Source organism: Tachypleus tridentatus, chromosome 8 (assembly GCF_004210375.1).
Source record: "Tachypleus tridentatus isolate NWPU-2018 chromosome 8, ASM421037v1, whole genome shotgun sequence".
Classification (NCBI taxonomy): domain Eukaryota; kingdom Metazoa; phylum Arthropoda; class Merostomata; order Xiphosura; family Limulidae; genus Tachypleus; species Tachypleus tridentatus.
In genome coordinates, this window is record NC_134832.1 from 121,084,985 (window position 1) to 121,108,472 (window position 23,488).

The 23,488-nt window shown below is 33.3% G+C and overlaps 1 long non-coding RNA gene across 1 annotated transcript; it reads right to left on the reverse strand.

Annotated features, from left to right (window-relative positions):
* Positions 1–12,856: 12,856 nt before the first annotated feature.
* On the reverse strand, positions 12,857–21,417 carry LOC143223361 (uncharacterized). The gene is made up of 2 exons (XR_013012878.1): positions 21,211–21,417; positions 12,857–12,913 (listed from the first exon to the last, which is right to left on the reverse strand). It is a non-coding gene; the product is annotated as an uncharacterized LOC143223361 (long non-coding RNA).
* Positions 21,418–23,488: the final 2,071 nt, after the last annotated feature.

Genomic DNA, 23,488 nt, shown 5'->3' on the forward strand with positions numbered 1-23,488 from the left:
TACTTACTTTAATAGACCAGTCTAAAGCTGAGGTTATTCTTTCTCCTGTTTTTTCCTATTTTTCAAAAGATATAATAAACACATATAGAAGTTAAACATATTTAAAATTAAGGAACAGTTTAAACCAGTGATTCTCAACCTGCGTGCCGCGAGGGATTGGCAGGTGTGCCAAGGTATTTTTGAAACACGTTCAACTTTCTTGGGATTTTACAAGCAAGTCAAACACATCGGTTAATAAATGCTACTACAGAGACACTCTGAAACCTTCCAAAACATTCAATGGTTTTCACTGAACTCGAGCACTGAGAAGTTCATACTTAAATTTCATTCTCAACTGCAAATGTTTGACTGTTAGTTTAATTGTGGTGCAACAAGCGCTTCGTACATTATAAATGATGCAAACAATCAAACTGCTTTCTGGAATATGTTCTCATTCTGTGGTAAGCTACAGCTACTACACTGCAGGTAGGAATTTTATTCAACTTCAGAACTTCATGCTTATCGTGTATGAATTAGCTTTATCATTTATTCATGGAAAAATATTTAAGTAAGTCTGGTGCTGCAAAGGAGAATGTGTTGAATCAAAAGCAAGGAATCAAATGAAAGTACAAAAACGAATACATCAAATACAGTTTTATCGCTTTGGAATTGGAACATTCTCAATTACCTTTCTGCCTACTCTGCAATGCACCTTTATCGAATGAGCAAACTGAAGAGACACTTAGAAACAAAACATTCAGCTGTGAAGAATAAACCAAAAGAATACATTGAGAATCTCATGGCTCAACAACATGAACAATCAAGGAAGTTTGTGAACTACATGAAACTGCCTGAAAAAGGATTGATTGCAAGTTATAAGGTTGCTCAATTATTGGCAAAATGCAAGAAAGCACATACAGAGGCCGAATCAATCATTGCACCAGCGTTAGCAATCATCATTGAAACTATGCTTGGAACGGATAGCGCCAAAAAGGTTAAGCAAGTTCCACTGTTCAATGACACAATTTTGTGAAAATTGTAGACTTGTCATCAGATCTGAAGGATCAAGTCTGCAAACACTTCAAAGCTCCTGGAGAAGAATTGTCTCTGCTATAGATTCAGTGGAAAAAGCTTAAGTTCTGGCAATTGTTTGATTCATAAAAGATGGAAAAATTGTAAACGAATACTTATTTTGCAATGATTTAAGAAGTACAGCAAAAGGCCAAGACATTTTCAAGTTGGTGAATGAAAACATTTTGCTCTTCAAATTACACTGGAACAACTATGTCAGCATTTGCACCAATGACTGTCCTTCAATGCAAGGAAAAAAAGAAAGGATTTGTGACTCTGGTGCACCAACAAAATCCAAACATTAGGACTGTTCACTGTATGATTCACAGAGAGGCACTCACCTCCAAATCTTTGCCAAAACAATTTGCAGCCTGTTATGAATCAAGTTATTCAAGTGGTAAATTTAATCAAGTCTTAGCCACTTCAATCTCGACTCTTCTCTCTTCTCTGTGAGGCAATGGATTCAGACTACAAAAAGCTACTGTGTCACACTGAAGTTCGATGGCTTTCAAAAGGAAAGGTGTTAAAGCATCTTGTCCAACTAAAAATTGAAGTAATTTCTTTCTTGGAGGTTGAGGAAACAGGTTTTGAATTTTCTTTTCATGATGAGATCTTGTGGCTGAAGGCTCACTTTCTCTCTGACTTGTTTGACAAATTAAATTCTCTGAACTTAAGTCTCCAAGAACCATCTGAAAACATTATTACTGCAACATCCAAACTGAAGGCCTTCAATGAAAAGGTGATGCTGTGGAAGAATAAGATCTCAAAAGGAGTCCTTGATTGTTTCCCTCCTGTTAATGAATGTCCATCAAAGAAGAAAATAGTCCCTCAAATTTTGAAAACATTAAGCAACCTACAATCCGCACTAAAACGTTACTTTCCATTACTTGCTGTCGACAAATATAACTGGGTGACCTATCCATTTGGAATCAATGAGACAACAAATCTTACAACTGAGGAGGAAGAACAGCTCATTGATTTACAAAATGAAAATTTTATCAGTCATTGTTTCCAGAAAAGAGCTTGGATGAGTTTTAGATCTCCATTAAAAATTCATGTACTGCAATCAGTTCAAAAGCAGTTGAAGTTCTGCTTTCATTTTCATCTTCGTGGTTTTGTGAAATTGGATTTTCAGCATTGACTGAAATTAAAGACAGAAGGAGAGAGAGGTCTCTTACAGTCGATGATAGAATATAAGCTTTTTTTTTCTATGTTAGAGCCTCGCTTTAATTTTATTTGCTCTCGGAAGCAGGCACAAGCGTCTCATTGAAAACATATGTAAAAATAAAAAGTTTTGAGTTTTCTGCCACAAAATCATTAAAAAACCTCAGAACAACACTCAAGGCCAAGGCAAGCGATAGTATTGTCAATGTGCAGATGACATTAATATCGCTTACTTTGGCCGTGATCTTCGTTCTAAGGCTTTTAATGCTTGCCGTATAATGTGTACCTAAAAAAATCGTCAAGGCTTTCCAGAGGTGCTGCAAAAATTTTCATATTGTCGTAGTGTGCTGCAAGTCAGAAAAGGTTGAGAACCACTGGTTTAAACAGATAAGCATGTATCTTTATATCTACAAGTTTCATATAACATACTGCTTTTGATATTTAGCTTTTATTCCTATTAAACTAAAAAAAGCAGAAACTGGAGATCTGTAATTTAGAAAGTTATGTTATTAACAACTCATCAAATGATTTTACTGGAATTTTTTAAGCATATAATGTGTTAAATCTGTTTAGTCATTAATTAGCAAGTAACAGAATATCTATATGGGTATACTATTTAAAATATTTTCCTGAGAAACACCAATAGACAATAATTATCCAACCATATCACCTGATAGCAATTCTGTTAAGTATTACAGCAGGTAAGATACCTTAAACTACTCAAACAAATTAAAATTAACCTCTAGGTGATTTTTACAGGTTATAGTTAGTTCAGAAAATAAAAATAATACATCTTAAAGAAGTTAAAAAATATCTATTAATCCATGTATTAAATTGTGAATTGTAACTGTCACTTTCACTAGTTTAAAGTTGAAGGTTGAAACACGTAAACATATTATCTTCCTCATAAACAGATCAACATAAAAATAATGAATTTATTTAAGAACATTCTCACTTAAGAGAGTAAAAGATAGCTTTTGGCTTTAAACCATAATATGATTATAAGCACTGAGGGTTATGAAAGGAAAAAAATTAAAAAAAATTAATGGTTACATTTAGTATAATAAATTTAGAGAGTGGTTCTTCTTCACAAAAAGCAATACTTCTACTATACCACTCATCAGCTCATTCCTCTTTTCATGCATAACATGTGAGACAGTGCCAAACAAGTTAGATGTCAGTCCTGCAGCAGAAGGTAGAAAGAAACTTCTGTAAAGCTTCAACTAAAAATCGAAAAATGGCCTTTGTTGCTCTCTTAGTATTGCAGATTTTAATCATTTACTGAAAGCATGAATAATGGTTAAGATACAACTAATTTATCCATAAAGGGTAAGTTACTCAGTTAACTTTGCCAGAAGCACAACATAGCACTGGTGTTCATTCCATAAGTTTTCACCCCATACCCATAATGGGTAAGTTACTCAGTTAACTTTGTCAGAAGCACAATATAGCACTGATGTTCATTCCATAAGTTTTCACCCCATACCCATAATGGGTAAGTTACTCAGTTAACTTTGTCAGAAGCACAATATAGCACTGATGTTCATTCCATAAGTTTTCACCCCATACCCATAATGGGTAAGTTACTCAGTTAACTTTGTCAGAAGCACAATATAGCACTGATGTTCATTCCATAAGTTTTCACCCCATACCCATGGGTAAGTTACTCAGTTAACTTTGTCAGAATTACAATATAGCACTGATGTTCATTCCATCAGTTTCCACCTCATTGACACTTTCCTCATACTTTCCAAATTTCATCATACAAAAGACAGGATATTGCTGGGTTTTACAGAAGTTCCATTACATGCTTGCTTTGATTTTTCAATTTACAGATTTTATTATTGTTGTGTATCCCACATCATTTCCCTTCCTTTTTTTTTTCAGGTGTGTCAACAACATTTTCATATCAATCAGCCTTTTGACAGTGATGAAGTACCTATCCTTATATTAATATATTAGAAACTCCAAGGATGCTAAGCAGTAGTAGGATTCTGATGAAATTTCAGTGAACAGCACTTCCATGGTCAATATAATTTTAATTTTGAGGACTGAATCTGTAACTTTGTTGAGTTTTTTAAAGCCTTTACAGATGAGATAACATTGGAAGTAGGGAGTTTGTTTTTTTATTGAATTTGATGCAAAGCTACTTGAAGGCCATTTATGTTAGCTACATCCCCAACTTACAAGTGAGAGACTGAGGATATGTCAACAACTCTCCTTACCAATACTTGCATTACTCTTTGTCAATGAAAAGTTAGATTGACCATCATATTTCTGAGAACTTAAAGTGTGAGAATATTCAGTGATAGAATCAAACTTGTGACCAGCAGACTAAACACCAGTCATCACTAAGGAAGAACTTATTTTGCATGTTAATTCTTCAAAAGACACTGGGACTATTACCACTCTTTCAGTCAATTCTAACTGTTAAACAGTGAGTGTTGTAAGGATTTTTTGCAATTAGCAGCATAGACTCCAGGAACATGTTTTCACTCCAAACATACACAAACAATTTGTTAAAGGTAAGTGAAATAACTTCCACCATAACCCATGGTCATAGTATTGCCTTCTACAAACTGCAATTCATTTCTCTTAACTGTGCAGTTAAACTTAAAATTAACATTAGTCATGCATAAGAACTCCAAATAGCATTCATAATGCTTGGTGCTGATACGTGATCATCTTTAAACAGCATATGTATGTATTTTGAAATGGTAATTTACAGTTCTGGCAGTGCAGTTTCATATATGAACCTTCTCCAGACATTCAGTGTGACAGTAGAATCCACACTCTTCTATAATGGAAAATATTTGGTCATCTAGAACTATAATTTACATTAATTTGTTGGTAACTTCTTTTGCCCTAGAATCTTTCTGATCTAATTTCTTTAATGAATAAGTGTTAAAATAATAACAGCTACTATAGAATTTCTTTTTTCTTTTTACCAGTTTTGCCTCTTTCTTAGCAACATCTAGAAAATCTTTGTATAATTCATAAGCTAACATATCTTGAGATGATATGTTGAACGTACTGTGTTAATATCATTACCAGTGTTTTCTCCACACAAGAATTGTGCAGCACACAATTTGCAATCAAGTGTTCTGTTGTTCTTTTCAGACATTTTAAAAATTTTCAAACAGTCCTCTTCTGAGACATATTTGAAACAGATAGTAACTTCATATTGCATACCACAACAAATATATTTTTGTCTCAACTGTTTATGCCTCATAGTATTCCTTGATTGGTTGGTTGGCATTTTATAGCACAAAGCAAGTAGACCCATCTGCACCAAATAACTGATGAAAAATTAAAAATAAACTAAAATTATTAAAATTTGTAAAAAGGAATCATGTTAAAAGAAAAGAAAGTCAAATTTTTAAATAAAAACTTAAATAGCATTAAAAAGACCAATGGCCCTTATAAAATTGAAAACAGTTGTAAGATGAGCAGTATTAACATCACTAATGACACTGTCCAGTGTTAGGGGTAAACCTGTGGACAAAACATGTCTAAAATGGTGCTTTCATTCAAAGTTATAATGACAGCACAACACTAAGATGTGGATTATTATGACTTGAGTGTCATGCAGACCACACATTGGTGCATCAGTCCCACATAAAAGAAAATGATGAGTTAAAAACTGATCAATGCATAGTCTAGTTAGATCAACTTCCTTCTTTTGATCCTCATAGAAACAAGATGGCCAAAGTCCAATATAGGGTTTTATCTGGAAAAGCTTGTTATCATAATTAATTCTCACTCCAAGTTGACTGCCAACAGGCACAGAGATGAGCCAAGAATACAAGACCATAATCCATATATGCAACAGGCATGGCAGTGATAGTGCCAGACCAGACAGACATAGCTACAGTGTCAGTGAACTCATTCCTGTGAATACAAATGTGGCCTGGTATTCAGAAGAACTAGATGTAAGTAGATGTTAATGAGAAATGGGCAAGTCAATTTTGAATATTGGTGAGAACTAACATCAAGCAATTCCAGGACCAGTAGAGAGTGAAGCAAGTTGGTATAAACAGAACAATACATGTGCTGCTTAGCTTCTATTTAATACAGAGCAAGAGAAATGGCACACTATTTGGCAGTGAACACAGACTGTAGAGAAGATTCTGTGTGCAACCACAAAACCACAAACAGTGGCAGAGCCCACAATATCATCTGATTTCAAACCATCCATATAAATGGGAATGGAAGGTAACGTTCAAAAGATGTTTGGCAAAGTGAAGACGGTATTTCCAATTAGAAGTATCCGCCTTCCTCAGATGATTCAAAGAAAGATCATATTTGGAGATGGTAACAGGCAATGGTGGGACGGGCTGACCAGTGGATACAGCAGTGTCATCCAAGGACAGACCCAAGTCATCCAACTGTGCCTGGACATGAAGGTCAAAAGGAAAAATGGCAGATCATTTTTTTTGAAAAAGCATTATCAACTGAGGAAGGAAAACATAATCCCAGGTGGGATTCTATGGTAAGTATTGAAGTTTTGAAACATACAGTAAAGACAGTTGCAAATGATGGAGGTATAGAAGAGGTTCATGAGAATCTGTGTATAAACTCAGGACTGAGGAAGTGCAGAAAGCCCCTGAAGGTGAACGAGGTCCAGATTCTTCAAGGCTGGGGTCATGGCAGAGCCAAAGACCCAATTCAATAGTCTAGTTTTGATCAAATGAAGGCATGATATCTCTTCAGCATAGAAACTCCATCTGCTCCCCAAGAGGTGGAAGAGAATTTTCAGTGCCATTGTACACTTGACATGCAACTACTTGATGTGCAGTATGAAGGTCAGATTACAGTCAATGATAAGCCCAAAGAACTTTGTTGCAGAGAAAATGGGAAGCACAACTTCACCAACACAGAGTAGAGGATCAGGGTTAATTCCCCATTGGCAGCAAAAGTGCATCCAAATAGTTTTAAAGAGAGAAAAGGGAAAACTGTTTGTTGTAGTCCACTTCAGTAAACAATTGAGAGCAGGCTGTAGCTTCCACTTAATAAACCTCATGTTTGACAACTCATATTAATCTTTATACTGAAAAGTGTAACACTCAGGAAAGAATGGGAAAGTGTTGACCCAACATAAACTTGGAATCACCAGCCCATTAAAAAATTAATAAAAATGGGCAAATGGTCATGCAAATAGACCTGTATATAATCACATCCAACTGATGTACTGCCAAACCAATGAAGAGCAAGCTTGAGTTCCACCAGTGTAAAGGGGCAATTACTGTCAGAGACAATCAGCCCTAAAGAAAAGAGGTAATTACTCTGTCAGAGTATTGTTGGCTAAAAAGGTGGGGAATTAAGTAGAAGAACTAAATACTTGGCAAAAGCTTTTGCTGAGAGTATTGGTGATGCTCTGGGCTTCAGCAACTTCCTGGTCATCAGAAAGCAAGATTGAAAGGGGGACAGAAGTACACTGCTCATTGACCTTCTAAATCTTGTCCCATATGACTTTGGAACTGGTGGTAGAAGAAATGCTGGCTGTGAAATTAATCCAAAATTCCTTTTAGCTTTCACATCTTACCTACCAAGCACCTGCATTGGCCCTCTGAAAAGCGATGTGGTTTGAAAGTGTGGGATATCTAGGAAAGGTATTCCAGGCCTGTTTTTATACCTTCTACCATGTGGCAGGCAGGATTCCACCACATACAAGGATACCTTGGAAAATGTGTCAAGATTTTAGTTACAGACTGAGCAGCTGCTTGGACAATACAGTCAGTTACTGCTATCACACAGTCGTCTATTGATAGCTGACAGACAATGGCAGGATCAAGCTCTGAGAGAGCAGTGAAAGATTACCAGTTGGCATGGTCCAGCTTCCACTGCGGCAGGTAGGTTGGATGACACTGATCATGCCCAGTCTCTCTCAAAATGATGGAAAAATGATCAATGCCTCATTGGTCACTGTCAACCATCCAAGAACAGTGATGGAAAAAGTGAAATGGAGCAGACAGAGTGATCAATAACAGTAAATGACTGACTAGATGCACAAAAACAAGTATAAACACAAGTACTGAAGAAAAAAAGGTTGTGATCTGAGAGCACATGCTCTATGGAGCAAACCCTCCTATCAATATGAGCATCTTCCCAGAAGGGATTATATCCATTAAAGTCCATCAGAATCAAAATGGGAGACAGCAACTGTTCAATAAAAGCATCAAGACCCAATTAATCACAGGTCTCTCAAAAAGACAGGTAGAGAAAACAGATGGTGATGGTATGATCCAAGGAAATATGGATAGCTACAGCTTCCAAGGGTGTATCGAGTGGCAAAAATAGGGCAGGCATCGCTGGCCAACCAGCAGCATTACACCTCCATGCATTCATTTATCACACAACCTGTCATTGTGGTATGAAGAAAACTGCCAAAAGGTAACTATATCAATAAGTTTCAAAAATGTTTCCAGTAAGGAAAACACACAGGATAATAAGAATTAATTAGCACTTTGACATCATCTAAATTAAAAGGAAAACTTGACATTTTCAATGTATCAATGTGGCCAATTTTATTTACATGGAGGGGAATTGGCAAGTAACACTTCTATTTCTGACCGTGTCTTTTCTCTTTATTCTCTTTAATAGAAAGAGGTCTGTTGATCTCCATGAATCCTCCCCTAGGTTGTGTCTCTGTCATTAGAAGAAGATTATAGTGACTGAGGACATAAATGAATAATGGTTCTGTATCTTGGGGCCAGATAAGAAGATGAACTCAAGGAAATGCCTAAACCTGAAACCAGAGGAAGTGAATTCATAAAAAAATGGTGGACACAGAGGTGGGTGTTAACAATGGCTCAATTTTCTTAAAAACAGAGGGCAAAAAACTATTCACACAGTTTGAAAATGATTCCATCAGAGGCATGGAGAGATTTGTATGCACTCCCACTATATCAGTAGAATGGAGTACAACAACATACATCCAAGATGGAGTGGTGGACAGTAACATTTAAGCCTTGTGGTAGGAAATGTTGTGAACCATTTTCAAATGCTGTACCCATTTTTTCTCCACACACCTAGGGCATGAACGAAAGTAAGATGGTTGACAGCCACTACAATTAACCCAATGATGGTCCATTTTGCACTTGTAGGTATCATGGTCCTTGTCACTAGAACGAGCACACATGAAGGAACCACAACATGATGTCTTTCAGTGACCAAACCCCTGACATTGAAAATATCTGAGAGGATTCAGAATATATGGCTGTATTTTACAATTTAGATAACCTTCCTTGATGTTGGCAGTTGGAAGTGGTGATGTAAAAGTCAAAATTAGGACAATGGTTGGCATCATAATTCTATCTTTGTGAGTGGAGATGTGACTCACTGTAGAAACTCCTTGGGTGGAGAAACAAGCAAGGATCTCTGACTCAGGGATGTTCTTCAAATTCCTTTCAACAATAACTTTTTTCTGATGAATTCAAAGTAGCATAAAGAGTAATCTCAATTGGTATATCCCCAATGGCCTTTGAATGCAAGAGGAATTCACTGTGTTTTGAAGTGAATGTTTTCACCAAAATGTCCCCCAGAACATAGCTTTTGACTGACTTAAGAGAGCCAGTAAGCCCCTCTAGTCCCTTCTGAATTTAAAAGGGAAGCATTTGCCCTTAAAATTTGTCTGATAAAGAATGTAATATCAGAAAATGAGGTGCAGGTGTTGAAGAAGTTGAAGATTGCTGTTCAGGATCTTTAAAATGTAGTTGTTTACCAATGGGCTGGTTTTTCTCTATTTTATTTTTATTTGGGGAATCCTTAGTAAAGAAAGAATATTTCAGTGTCCACTGACTTCACACACCATGGAGCATTACGAGGGGATGCATTACAATGCCATACAAGGACACTGCAGCAACGCCAGGGTTTTGTGAGCACAATACCTGAACACCAGCATCAAACTCAATATCCACAACACCTGTTACAAATATCCAACACTTGTATTTAGTTAGCCCTAGCTCAAGTGGACCAGTTGATTGTTCCTAGTGGAGGGCACCCAAAGGCTGCCCATCTACAGGAATTCAAGGCTAAAGTGGTATGTTAGGATTGGACCCCTCAATCACTAGGATCCTCTCCTCCCCTTCAAGGGTCACCATGCATGACAAACACATGGGCAGATGTTTGGAATCCAGAGGAGGTAAACTGAAAGAACAGAACCTTCTCTGAGAGACCCCTTCATCACATACAGGAATCTACACTGAGTGGAATATTCTTTGGAACAACACAGAAAAATATCAGTGTACATTATCACCTGCAATAAGAAAAATGGCAAATATTGTAAATTTTATTATGTTTGATGGGAAGCCAGTAGGCTACTGATATATCAATGCCCTCTAAACATTTGTGTTGAAATTTTGTTGCATAAAAGTTAAAATTTCACTACAATATTTTTAATTATACCAGCAAAGCTGGATATTGCATTAAAAATAATTTTATGATATTTTTCAAAATTGTTTTGTATTTATACACTTATTCTGTGTAAAAGAAAACACTTATTTGAAAGGGGTTCCAAAAATACATTTAAGCAAAATGAAACAGTAATTATTATTTACTTTTTACTAGCAGTTTGGCTAAATGAGAATTCACATTTGTCTGAAGAATCATTAAAACAGTTGTAACATAATTTGTTGAAAATAACCTTTTGCTAGAAGCTAGATTATAATAAGCAGATTTTTATTCTTTCAGGCATAAAGAAGGAGCTATTAAATACTTTCTATTAAAATAAGTGTAACTTTAGGAAAGGACCTGATTTAGATTTAACTTAAAGCTAATCTATATATATTTCCTGAGACCTAAAGTTGTGCCATACATATTTACATATATTCTGAAATTGCTTCTTTGCTATTGTATTTAGAGCAATTTTAAATTGTTCAGCTTAAATTATCAAGCAGTGAAAGATAATGCAGCATTACACAACCACTGAAATAAACATTTATACTGTTAAATTATAAAATGTATAGAACCAAACAATTCAATTTATTAATCAATTACCAATGAGAAGTGATTACATCAATCAGTGTAAGGTAAACTTACTGATTATTCAAAGTTATGATTGTGTTGACTTATCAAAATTAGTTTCTGATTAATATTATTATTTTTCATTATTTAAACAAGTGATTAATCAAAATTCTGAATATACAAACTGTCACAAAAATAATCAAATAGTCAAAATTAGTCTGATTATTCCAACAATTGATTGATCAAAATTAAGATTATATCAAATGTTGCAAAAATAATCAGCTAATCAAAATCATGGTTTCCGATTACTATTTTCAATTATTACCATTACCCAAATAATGAAAATACTGCTATTACTTTTGTTTGCTCCTTTTGGTAAGCAAAAAGCTATGTAATAGACTATCTGTTCTCTGTCTGATTTTAGCTTTATAAGCTTTTTTTTTACTTCAATTTGAGCTTGTCCAGAAGTTAGTGATTTAGGGACAGGCTTATGATTCAAGGGTTTTGAGTTTGATTCCCATTGCCAGTAAACTTGTTTTTTGCCCTATCTTTATAATGCAAAACCTGCTAAGACTATCTGCCTTTGCTTATTTTGAACTGTTGACCAGAGGGAAGACAATAGCTGGCAGTACCTGTTGCCATCTTTTTTTTTTCTTGCTTGTATATATCATGGTTTCAGGAACACTGTACTAATTACTAAATTGAATGTAATGATATAATTAGTCCATCGATTAATCAGTTGACAAGTACTACTAATCATCCAACTCTAAAATTATCTTCATCAACATTCATGAGTTCATAAAATTAGCTGTTAATGAAAATTAGAAGTTCAAAAAAATGCCACAGCTGAAATTTTAATGTAGGTCTTTAATTTCCATTATGGCTAATGTTTAAAGTTGTCACCATATTAAACTACAAAAAAGAACATGATTCTTCTAGCTGGATCACATATGCTAATGATTATGAGAAACCTGAACAAATAAAGTGTGGGACAGCATTTTAAATAACAACTTTAAACCTAAAACTTCTCCACTAGCCTCCATGCTATCAATATTGTAATGACATGTACACAAAACAAGACACTTAGATTAAAACTTTGGAAACACTGCCATATTGTTTTACTGCTGTTATACACATTAGATTGAAATCTTGATGAAAAGATTTAGTCTGTGGATATTCAAATAGGCTTTGATTAAATAGCAATGATTTTTTTTTATTTTAATTTTGAGTATCACACATCAATTTTATTTTAAGATTAAAATAAAAAGTTATTTTTCAGAAAGCCCCCTCATTAAATTTTGGGGCCTCAATATTGTTCAGCCCTATTTGGAATCATGTTTATGTATAAAATATTATTTTCTAAATATTAATAACGTCTTGATGAGGTAGTACACAAACAATATTTTAGTGTTGACTCATTTTTTTATGTTATCACTCAGGCTAAGAATGTAATGTATGAAAGACAACCTATGAAATCTAACAGTTAATTTTCCTATGGTTGTTTGAAAATGAAAACCAAAACTTTTTTTAATGCCTACTAATTATTTTTAGATTAAAATAAAAAAAACATTTTAATTTAAAAACAAGTAAATATATCTAACATCACTCTATGTGTACTGAGTTAATGTATCTAGCCCAAAAGAAACAAAACCAATTTGGATGACGTAAGAACCACTAACCATATTTGGCAATGTTATTTGTTCAGTGATGTTGGTCACCAACAATTTCACAGTGCCTGGAAGAAAATGGAAAGAAAAAGGTGTTTAATAAACAGTTTTTATATCAGTTAACTTGAAGTAAGGATCTCTTTTTAAATAAATCTACATAAAAATTTGGTTCCACCAACCCCATCTTATCAGTATCAAGTAAATCTTGTTACTAAATGGAAACAAAAACTTCATGATTCTCTACTTACATACAACACTTGTTACATGAACAAATGTATCACATTTTTCTATATCTACAGAATAATGTAAGCTACTGTAATTGAAAAGTTGGGCCACTTGAAGAATTATTTTTAATCCACTGTATTAAAGTGGAACATTTTAAGGTATTTTATGATTCATCTAAATATAAAACATATCACCATAAGACTTGGTATAAGGCATAAAAAAGCCTTAAGAATTTAGTGCACCATAAGAACATATAAAGTTAATCAAGAACTAGACCTTAACACATTCTACACATTATTTATATTTACAAAACAATGTATTTGGACAGTGCAAAAATTTGTTCATCTTAACAATTATTTTTGGTCCATTGAGCTACAGTGCAACATTCTTAATTTTAAGTACTTTCAAAGTACTTTATAAAATAAAAACAACAAACCAAAACTACACCATATGTAGGTATAAGGTAAGCAAGCAATAAGATTGTGCATGTATCTATCCCATGGTTTAATGACTCAATTAAAAATTATAACTTAAGAATTTTGTTGATTTCATATTAGATGTGGCATGTTTCCTGATATCAGGGGCAGAAGAGACTTAAAATTCTTTTGTTAGAAAAGCTAGAAGAGGCCCACAAGTCTGCCAAAAAATAAAAGGAAACATACTTAAGAACTGTATGTAATTTAATGTTAAAATACAAGTTGTATATAGTTCACATGATCAGTAAAACAAGAAGCCCTTCTGAAGATAGAATACAACATCTTTAGAAAAATAGTTCAGTAAATCCTTTTCCATGCACATCATTACTAATAGGATTAACATACATGGTAATTTAAATGTTAATATGATGGCACCAGACAAATATTTACTTCTCTTTTTAATGTACTTTTTAAAAGAGAGGCCCCACCAGGATTTTCATTGCTGTCCTGGTGGGCATACCTGATGTCAGCAGCTTGTGTTTAACGTGAGTATAAATATTTTGTACCTTTAAATACCCCAAATATTTATTTTACTGTATTTTATTGAAATATTACAAGCAGTTATGAATTATTTCTTCTGCTTTAGTTACTACACATTTAACACTTTTACATTCAGCCATCTCACATGTAAACAGTACTGTAAATTATTCTTTTTTTGTAAATAGTAGTTACTACTAGAAGTATTTCAGCAGGAGAAATTTAAATTTTTTCTTATAGAGTGCAGCAGTAGCATTTTGTGATAAATAATTTAACTAATTATGAATAATTTTATTATTTGAAAAGGTGAAATTTGGCATAGGATTAATTTATCAAATTAAGTCACCAAATGTAGTCATAATAAAGACAAATAATGACATTACAATTTTTTTAAAAATATAAAATCAGGTTATTCATGAGTGCACCAACAAAAATTTTTAATGGTTTGAGAGCACTTATTTTTACATGTCTACTGTGTGAACTATGCAGATTTTGTGTAGAACTGCAGAAAGATACAGGAATAAATCCATTAATTACTGTACTACTATAAAACAAGTTCCTAATATTTTTAAAGCCACAACTGGCTGATCTTTGATCAGTAATTGCACTGGCATACACTGTAAGTAACATTACTGTACATAATTTCATAACACTATGAGAAGATATACATTTCTAAGCATTCAAGAAAACAGCAAATCTCTAAACTTAACTGTAAGGTACAAACAAGTGTCAGGCTTGATATCAGTTTAACCTAAAATGTATTCATTAAATAATCTATTGATACAAAATTATGATCAAATAATCATACATTCTATCTGTATTTACAATATTTGTGTTTGTCACCAATTATTCCAACAAAAAATGTTCTCCATCAATATTTAAATTTTTTGTTGACAGCCTTCAGTATTTCATGTTTTTTTGTTTACTTTTGTACAAAATTTAGATTTCTAGTTGCTTTTATCATTATCTTTGGGAAGGCATGTACGCGAGAGCAGGTCCAGCATACCAAACAGCAGTCAGACCAACATTTTGTCACAGTAACCATAGGGTTTTTTAATTTTAACTTGCATTTCAAAAGCGTTCTAGGTAAATAGACATATTATAGTAGTATGTATGATTCAGTATAACAATGCATAACAAATTACACTTATTCTCAAGCGCATTTGCTTGTATGTTATGTCCATGGTGAGTACAAGTGCCACTGAGCACCTATTTCTTTGTTCTGTTTCTGAAGAAAATAGGGTGAGCTGACTAAAGATGAGTAATTAACTTAACCAAGTAATCAGCTACAAGCATCATGTAAAAATAAATGTTAAAAATTCATGTTAATATCATAAAAATAAACTAATCAAAATTAATGTTTACAATTATAACAATTTTAAATTAAATTCAAATACTATGATCAAAATATTGTCATCACCATTAAGTTGTGCAGCTTAATCATTTAAGATCAGAATTGATAAGTAATTAATCAAAATAAGTGCTACCAATTTTTTCTAATTTTGATTATTATAATTATACAAGTTTTCTATAGGATAATTGATTTGTTAATCCTGATCATTAATTAACAAATTTTAGTAACCACCTGACACCAGGGGGAACATAAATCTCAAGGGTGAGAATGTAAGAATAGTATTGAAAGGCCAAACAGTCTTTAGTTGTCCACATCTTTACTCATCCATGTAAATAAAATTTAGCTCATAGTGAGACAAATTCATGTACTGTTCCAACAAAGTTTGTTGGAACAAAAAGATTCTAATCCTGAAGCCTTTGGAGGATAACAACAGCATAAAATATTAAAAATTGTAATTTTTTTTTATTTTACCAAAATGCCACAAATCATGTTTGACATTCTTCATATTGTTTTAACATGTGCTTCTTCATGTTTTAAGCTCCATGTTTACAGGTTGAAACCAATTTAAACAAACAAATTGAACATAAAGTAACAGCTCATGTAACATTTACAAAGAAAACGACAATAGCTTAAATATTGGTAATGAAGTAGCACCCTAGATAAAAACTATAAGTAATATACAAGTCTGAAGAAGAATTACAGGTAAAAAGCAAACAGAAAAACTATAAAGAAACAATAACTTAAGCAAAAAAAAAGAGAACTTGCCATAAACTAATATCTCACACATAGATTACATACAGGTAAAATAGTAGGCCAGACAAGAGATGAATTTGAAAAATTAACATGGATAAGAATATGGATAAAGGAACAGACTGACCAAACTAAATAGCCCAACTTCAGCTAAAGTGGTGGAACAAACAAGAATTGCTGTTGAATGATACAATGGATTAAAACTGGACTTAAAACTGCAACCTGGACAAAAGCTTTTTAATCTCCATCCTGGACAATAACATGGGAGTAAAAAATAATTCTGGACCAGATTTGCTGTTCAAACAACAGAGTACATAAAAAGTAACAGAAATATGACAGTCTGGAGAAGAAACAGGTATGAAACAGCATTTTAAAGTTTCATTTATAAACAGCACAGGCTGAACAAAAACTATGAAAGAAACAATAATTGAATAAGAACTGCTTGTGAAACAGCAGTCTGATCAAAAACTGAAGAAAACAGAAGCACAAACATGGATTAGAAGCAGCTAGGATCACTCAACAAGATATACATCCAAACAATGGCCTTAACAAAACATTTTGAGACAAAATGGGACATATCAGTCCATCTCAGCTATTCCAGCTTCTAAACTAAACTGAAACTATTAATAAATATATATTTTTAAAATCTTAAGCCCAGCATTTATCATTCATATACTTATCTAGCTTTCTACTAAACTCACTTACTGGCTCCACAACATCCAAAGGCAACCACCCTGTTAGAAAAATAAAACTGTCTCAGGTGAAGATAACTCCTACCAAAATATGTTTCCCTTGTTCTCGCTGTTAAATATGAAAGATGTTGATGCATCAACACTATCACTTTACAATCTTAAACACTTCAATCAGATCCCTCCAACTTTTCTCTTTTTCATGAGAAAACAATCTGAGAAATTTCAACCTCTCCCTGGATAACAACCCCTCCATCCAAGGCTTCATTCTAGTAATCCTTCTCTGAAACACTTTTAACAACTCAATGTCTTTCTTAAAGTAAAAGTCTCCAGAATAAACACAGTATTTCAAATCTGACATAACCAGTAACCTATACAATGAAATTATAACCTCTTTAGACTTGTATTCAATATTTCTGTAGATACAACTTAAAATCTTACTTGCTCTACCACTAGCAGCAGCATACCGCTTGGATGGCTTAAGAGACTGATCAACATTACACCAAGATCCTTTCATTTCTTGATACTGTTAAGATTATTCCAATTCAAATTATACATATAATTCAAACTGTGATAACCCATATGAATTTTCACATTTTAATTAAAACCCATTTTCCAAAAGTCCTTTTGTAAATAAACAGCATCCTCTTCACAGCTAACAATATCCAAGACCTTAGTATCATTAACAAATTTAATTTATTGACCATTTCTTCATCTATGTAACCAATGTAAATCAAAAAGAGCAAATGTCCTAAAACTAAGCCCTGAGGTACCCCACTTATGTCATTAATCTAGTTTAACTGAACTCCATTTGTAGCAACTCTTTGCTCTCTAACCATTCAGCCAATCTTCTATCCTATTTGCTTACCAAAACATTTTCCACAACTGATGTAAGAATAATGAGTCTATAATTACTAGGACAATTTTTATCACCTTTCTTGAAAAGAAATTATGTTAGGTTATTTCCAAACCTTTGGTACTTGCCCATTGTTCAAGGGCTGATGAAAAACAGCAGCAAGTGGTTCACATATTCAACCTTTATCCTCCTTCAAAACTCTAGGAGAAATATTATCTGGCCCTTATCGTTTCTTAAACTTCCATTGTTTTAACTATCTCAGAATTAATGCAATCATCTTGTTCAGTCTCATTTCCATCTATCAACTGTACAAGATGTAGAATAAAACTCAAATCTTCATTTGTAAAACTGAACAAAAAGCAAAATTTAATAACCCAGCAATCTCATAATCATCAGACACAAGCCTTCCTTTATCATACAAGAGATGTTTACATTATCTAGCAGAAAGCTTCCAAGAAAGAAATGAGTTGTAATTTTAATGTAGTATCCATGTCAAAAGTGTGTGTAAAAATACAAGTAAGAAAGCTGCCAATTTACTGACTTTATCTGCAACCAATGAACAAGTGATTTGGTTCTGGTTTTGAGAATTACAAAACAATCAAAGCAAAACAACCAATTAAGTGTCAGAACTACTTACAGGTAGTTGTGTACACTATTTGGAAGATTGTAAGAATACCAGAAATAATTTCTATAAAACCCATGCTTGAAGTTAGATAGTCAGAAGTAAAAAAAAAGAGACAATAGTCATGAAATTGTTGTCATCAAGTTGCAGCTGTTTAGTCAAGAGGTCAGTTGCAGTTGCCACAGCCAGCAGTCTCTGGGCCTATAGAAGAACTATAACTATCCTTATGATAGAACTGTTCAATATTTCTTGCCTACGCTCTCTGAAAGTAGCTTATTGCCATCTTTCCTGGTATTGAATAATGTGGTTAACATATGGTGAAATCAATATACTTAAGTAATTTAGTAAGAACACTAGAAATGGAATTAAGAAACATGTTGATAGTTACACTGGTGGAGTTTTGTTACTGGCTTGCTCATCACACACATCCTCTCTATCATTGCTATATTTGAACTTAATAAATCTAAAATAGCAATTTCTAATAGGTTCCTTGACTAACTGGTGAAGTAAACTATCTTTAGCAGTTGCCAAAAGTCTTTATCCCTCATTATTTGATTCAAGCATTTTCAAATCTATATGCCTGAAATTAAAATCCATAATTATGACTTCATTAGCAGCTGAAATTTTAATCTCATTGTAAAGTTTCTCTCTAATTTCATCAGTATCATCTGGTGGTCTGTAACAAATTTACTGTTATATCCACTAATACAAACCTAAACAGATTCAGTCTTCTTGTTATTAATCTTTAATATCCTTATCTTCAACAATATGCAACTCACATTTTACAAATAAAGCCTTTCTTCCCACTCTTCAATACAATGTCCACATTAAATAGCCTGTAACCCTGAATTTCAAAGAAACTTCTGTCACCAAAATCATCTATGTTTAAGCATGTTTCAGTTATTCCCATTATAGCAAAATCCTCCATTGCTACCAGTGCTCTAAACTCATCTATTTCAGTTCTTATACTTCTAGCATTACAACAGTAACAATTAAGCCAATCTTTTTAACTGCATCTATATTCATTTATTATGTTAAACTTTTCTTTACCTCTTATCCTTTGTGCATTTAGTTTTTCCTGGTCCTTGCCACTGTCTAGTACTAGTTTAAAATTTCCCTTACAACTGAGTCAAGTCTTAGCAAACAAGCATGGTCCTATCCTATTTAAATGTAAACCATCCATTCTAAAAAGCTCCTTTTTCTAATGAACTGATCCCACAAGTCCAACCAGCCAATCTACTCATCCTAACATACTAACCAAAGCTTAGCATCCAGCTCTAGTGATCTTCTTATAACTTCATCCCCACAGTGAATTATGGCCAGTATCTCTGACAAAATTATGTTTTTTTTAATGTCTTTGTAAACCCCCTTGTACTTATTAATTAGTACCTGTTATATACCCTCTCCTACATCATTAGATCCTACATGCACACAAAGACTGCATCTCTGCTAGCCCTCTTTATTATATCTCCTGCTCTGTCAGTTATATCCTCCAATTGTATTCCTGGATAACATAATCTGATTCTTTTCTATCTGCATGCCTTGTCAAGAACCACCTATGGCTATGACCTCCTCATCAACCACATTCTTCTCTAATCTTTTTGTTTTTCTCCCCTTCAGTAGTTCCTCATTTGTAGAAGTCAAGGGTTGAAATTTGTTGCTCAATAGAATAGGCTCATTACAATTAAATACTTTTTTTACTTTGATGATAGTACTATTTTTAACTTTCTGAAAGTCATAGTTAGCTGATCAAACCCATGCATGTAAAAGCTTAAGCTCCTCTTGAAATCCTGCTGTCATTTCCCACAGTATAGATTTTTATTTAATGCTTCTACTTTAATGTGATAGCCTCCAACTACTTCTCCATTAACAGGCTGGTGAAAAGTTATTTATGAACCAGCAGTCTCAACAAAAACTGAGGTTATATTAATGTTACAGACAAGAAAGCTTGATATATATCAGTAGTCTAAAAAATTACTTTTAAAACAACACTGCAACACAAAAAATTATTGATAAAACAGCTTCCTGCCCTACAACATGACCAAAAAAAGATTGAGAAAGATGAGTGGACAAGAACTAAAAGTAAAATAGCAGCTTGAGGTCGGTCACCCTTCTAAAAAGCAGAACAAAGAGATGCATAATGTTACATTCAATTAATTCATAGTATTGCCATGAGTTGTGAAGCAATTTTTTTATGAATACTAATCTTCTTTATTAAAGATTTCTATACTTAAAATAAGATAGCTTGTTTTGACACATGTCTATGTTACAAAATAAATACAGTAAAACTTTCTTACATCATAAACATGATTAATTTTCATAATTATTAGAACACCAACATAGTTATCATTTAATCAAGCACAGTTACAAAATGTCTGATATTGTGATAAAACATTTACATTGTCATGCTTCTTTTTTACATTTATCTTTCAATAAATACTTTGCTGCAAAAATGTAACTTTTAGCTAGAGAATTAAAATAATTTAAGTTTAAATTAAGCTTGGTTCAGTAATCACTATGCAAGTTCTAATTAATCTGTGAAAAGATTAAACTTAAAAAAAATATGTATTATTTCAAATGCTAAGGTATATTTGATTTTAGTTCATTATTTGTTTCAGACTTTAGTCATCATATATTTAGGTATAATAATCTAATTTTTATATTATAATGATAAGTTCATGCAACAGTAAAACTGTTGCTAATACCAGTCACAGTATTAACAGTACCCAATATTACTATTAGTAGTTAGCACCGTTATAAAGTTGATCAACCCAAATGTAACGTAATCATGCTATGTCAACTGGAACAGTAATTGGCGGAAAATATAAGGGTAGATTTAAATAGATTTTATATTACAAGATGCAACATATCATTCCATATTAAATATTAAGTATTAAATTACATAACTCCTCATACCTCCCACATAAAACACGACACCATTTTTGTGGTATCGATTACGCTGCCCTCTCGAAAGTCTTAATTAAAACCAATTATTCATTTCTAATAAAACACGTTATTTTGAAAATAAGACACACCAACATCCCTAAAATAAATAAAGATTACTTTAGCTATTAACTTAAAAACTCATCTAAATTGAAAACCTTAAAAACTTAAACGTATTAAAAATTGAGCTATCTATTATAGCTTCCTGAAAAAAAGTATAAAATTACACATGGATAATACTGAAATGCAAATAGAGCAAAACATCCGTTGTTAGTATTGAATCTTCAAACATTAGAGCAGTTCGAACAGAACAGAAAAGCCAACAAGTAATCTTTTTTCATACTTAATGACGAAAATAGTAGGACTAGGAGACCAAATATAAATATTGGCAAGTTAGGAGTCATCTTCAGCTAAGATTGTTTTATTTTTTCTAACAGATTGGTTTGAATTTGGAATAAATTGCCTTCAGACATTGAGGAGGTAGTAAATTTAAGTGATTTTATAAGAAATATTTACAACTATATGAATGATAAAGGCCGACTTTAAGATTTTAAAAAATAGTTTTAGTTTAGTGTACAGGATAGTGCTGACGAGATGGATCAATAAATCTCTAGTTGTTTCTGAACATTATGTTATGTCTTGTGGTTTTTGAAGAACTTTGTCTTTTTTTTTTTTTGAATTAATGATAATGAGCGTAGTTGGTTATAGTATCATTTTATTTTGTAATAAAGTGTATTTGAAATAAATGAACAGAAATAGAAAACTTGATATTATTGTAATATTTCTCTATAAATATTATTATTTTTGTTATGCAGTAATAGAATTAAAATTGATAACATACACTAACTTAAATGAAAGTTTCAGAAAATAAGCATATTATTACTTTTGTTACAATATCAAGTTTAGCAGAAATAGCTCATTGAGCAGTATAATTTGAAGTTCTACTCAGTTAAACGTTAGCCGATATGTCAGCGGTAAAATTATAGATTTATAACTAAAATTCTGGGTTCGAATCCCCGGGTTGGACTTAATGGAAATAGCCAACCGTGTAGCTTTGTAAAACGTAAACAACAACAGCTCCTTTTAATTATCGCCCCTCAGTGGCTCAGCTGTATGTCTGCAGACTTATAACGCTAAAAACCGGGTTTCGATACCCGTGGTGGGCAGAGCACAGATAGCCCATTGTGTAGCATTGTGCTTAATTCAAAACAATATCAACATGGTTGTTTTTTGGCCCGGCATGGCCAAGCGTGTTAAGGCGTGCGACTCGTAATCTGAGGGTAGCGGGTTCGCATCCTGGTCGCGCCAAACATGCTCGCCCTTTCAGCCGTGGGGGCGTTATAATGTGACGGTCAATCCCACTATTCGTTGGTAAAAGAGTAGCCTACGAGTTGGCGGTGGGTGGTGATCACTAGCTGCCTTCCCTCTACTCTTACACTGCTAAATTAGGGACGGCTAGCACAGATCGCCCTCGAGTAGCTTTGTGCGAAATTCCAAAACAAACAAATTTTAATTATCATTTTACGGTCCTGGCATGGCTCGATGGTTAGGAGCGCCCAACTTGCAGGTCACAGTTCGAACTCCAGTCACACTAAACATATTCGCCCTTTCAGCCATGGAGGCGTTATAATGTGAAGGTCAATTACACTTTTACTTGGTAAAGGAATAACACTCTAGTCTATCTCTACTAAATTAGTGAATGCTAGCATAGATAGCTTTTGTATAGCTTTACCTGAAATTGGAAACAAGCCACGGCTTTGCGCAAGTTATTATTTTGATGGAAATTAGCCCTTTAGTTATAAGTTATTTCTAAATACATTGCATGACTTTTTACACACACGTAAAAACATGGCGACACAGTTTTAAAGCATTTTAATACGTTAATTAAATGATGGTAGATTTGTTGGTTTGGGGACACCTGAAAAGTAGAGTAAAATATTTTTGTTTTTAAGCACAAAGTTGCACAACAAACTATCTGCGCTGCTCTCACTGATAGGATTGGATCTCGAATTATTGCTTTATAATCCTTTACGTTTATCGTTGTGCCATCAGGAAGCCATACAATGAGCAGCATATTTTCTTTATTAGGTTAAATTCATGGAATATTAACTTACTTTTTTCTTAAAACAATTTTGAATAAATAAAACCATAATTTTTATAAACATTGAGATCAAACAGTCGTATTTTAAGGTGAACAGTTTTAACATCTTAAAGTCAAAACAATGTTCATATGAGAGTTGTGAATGTGAAT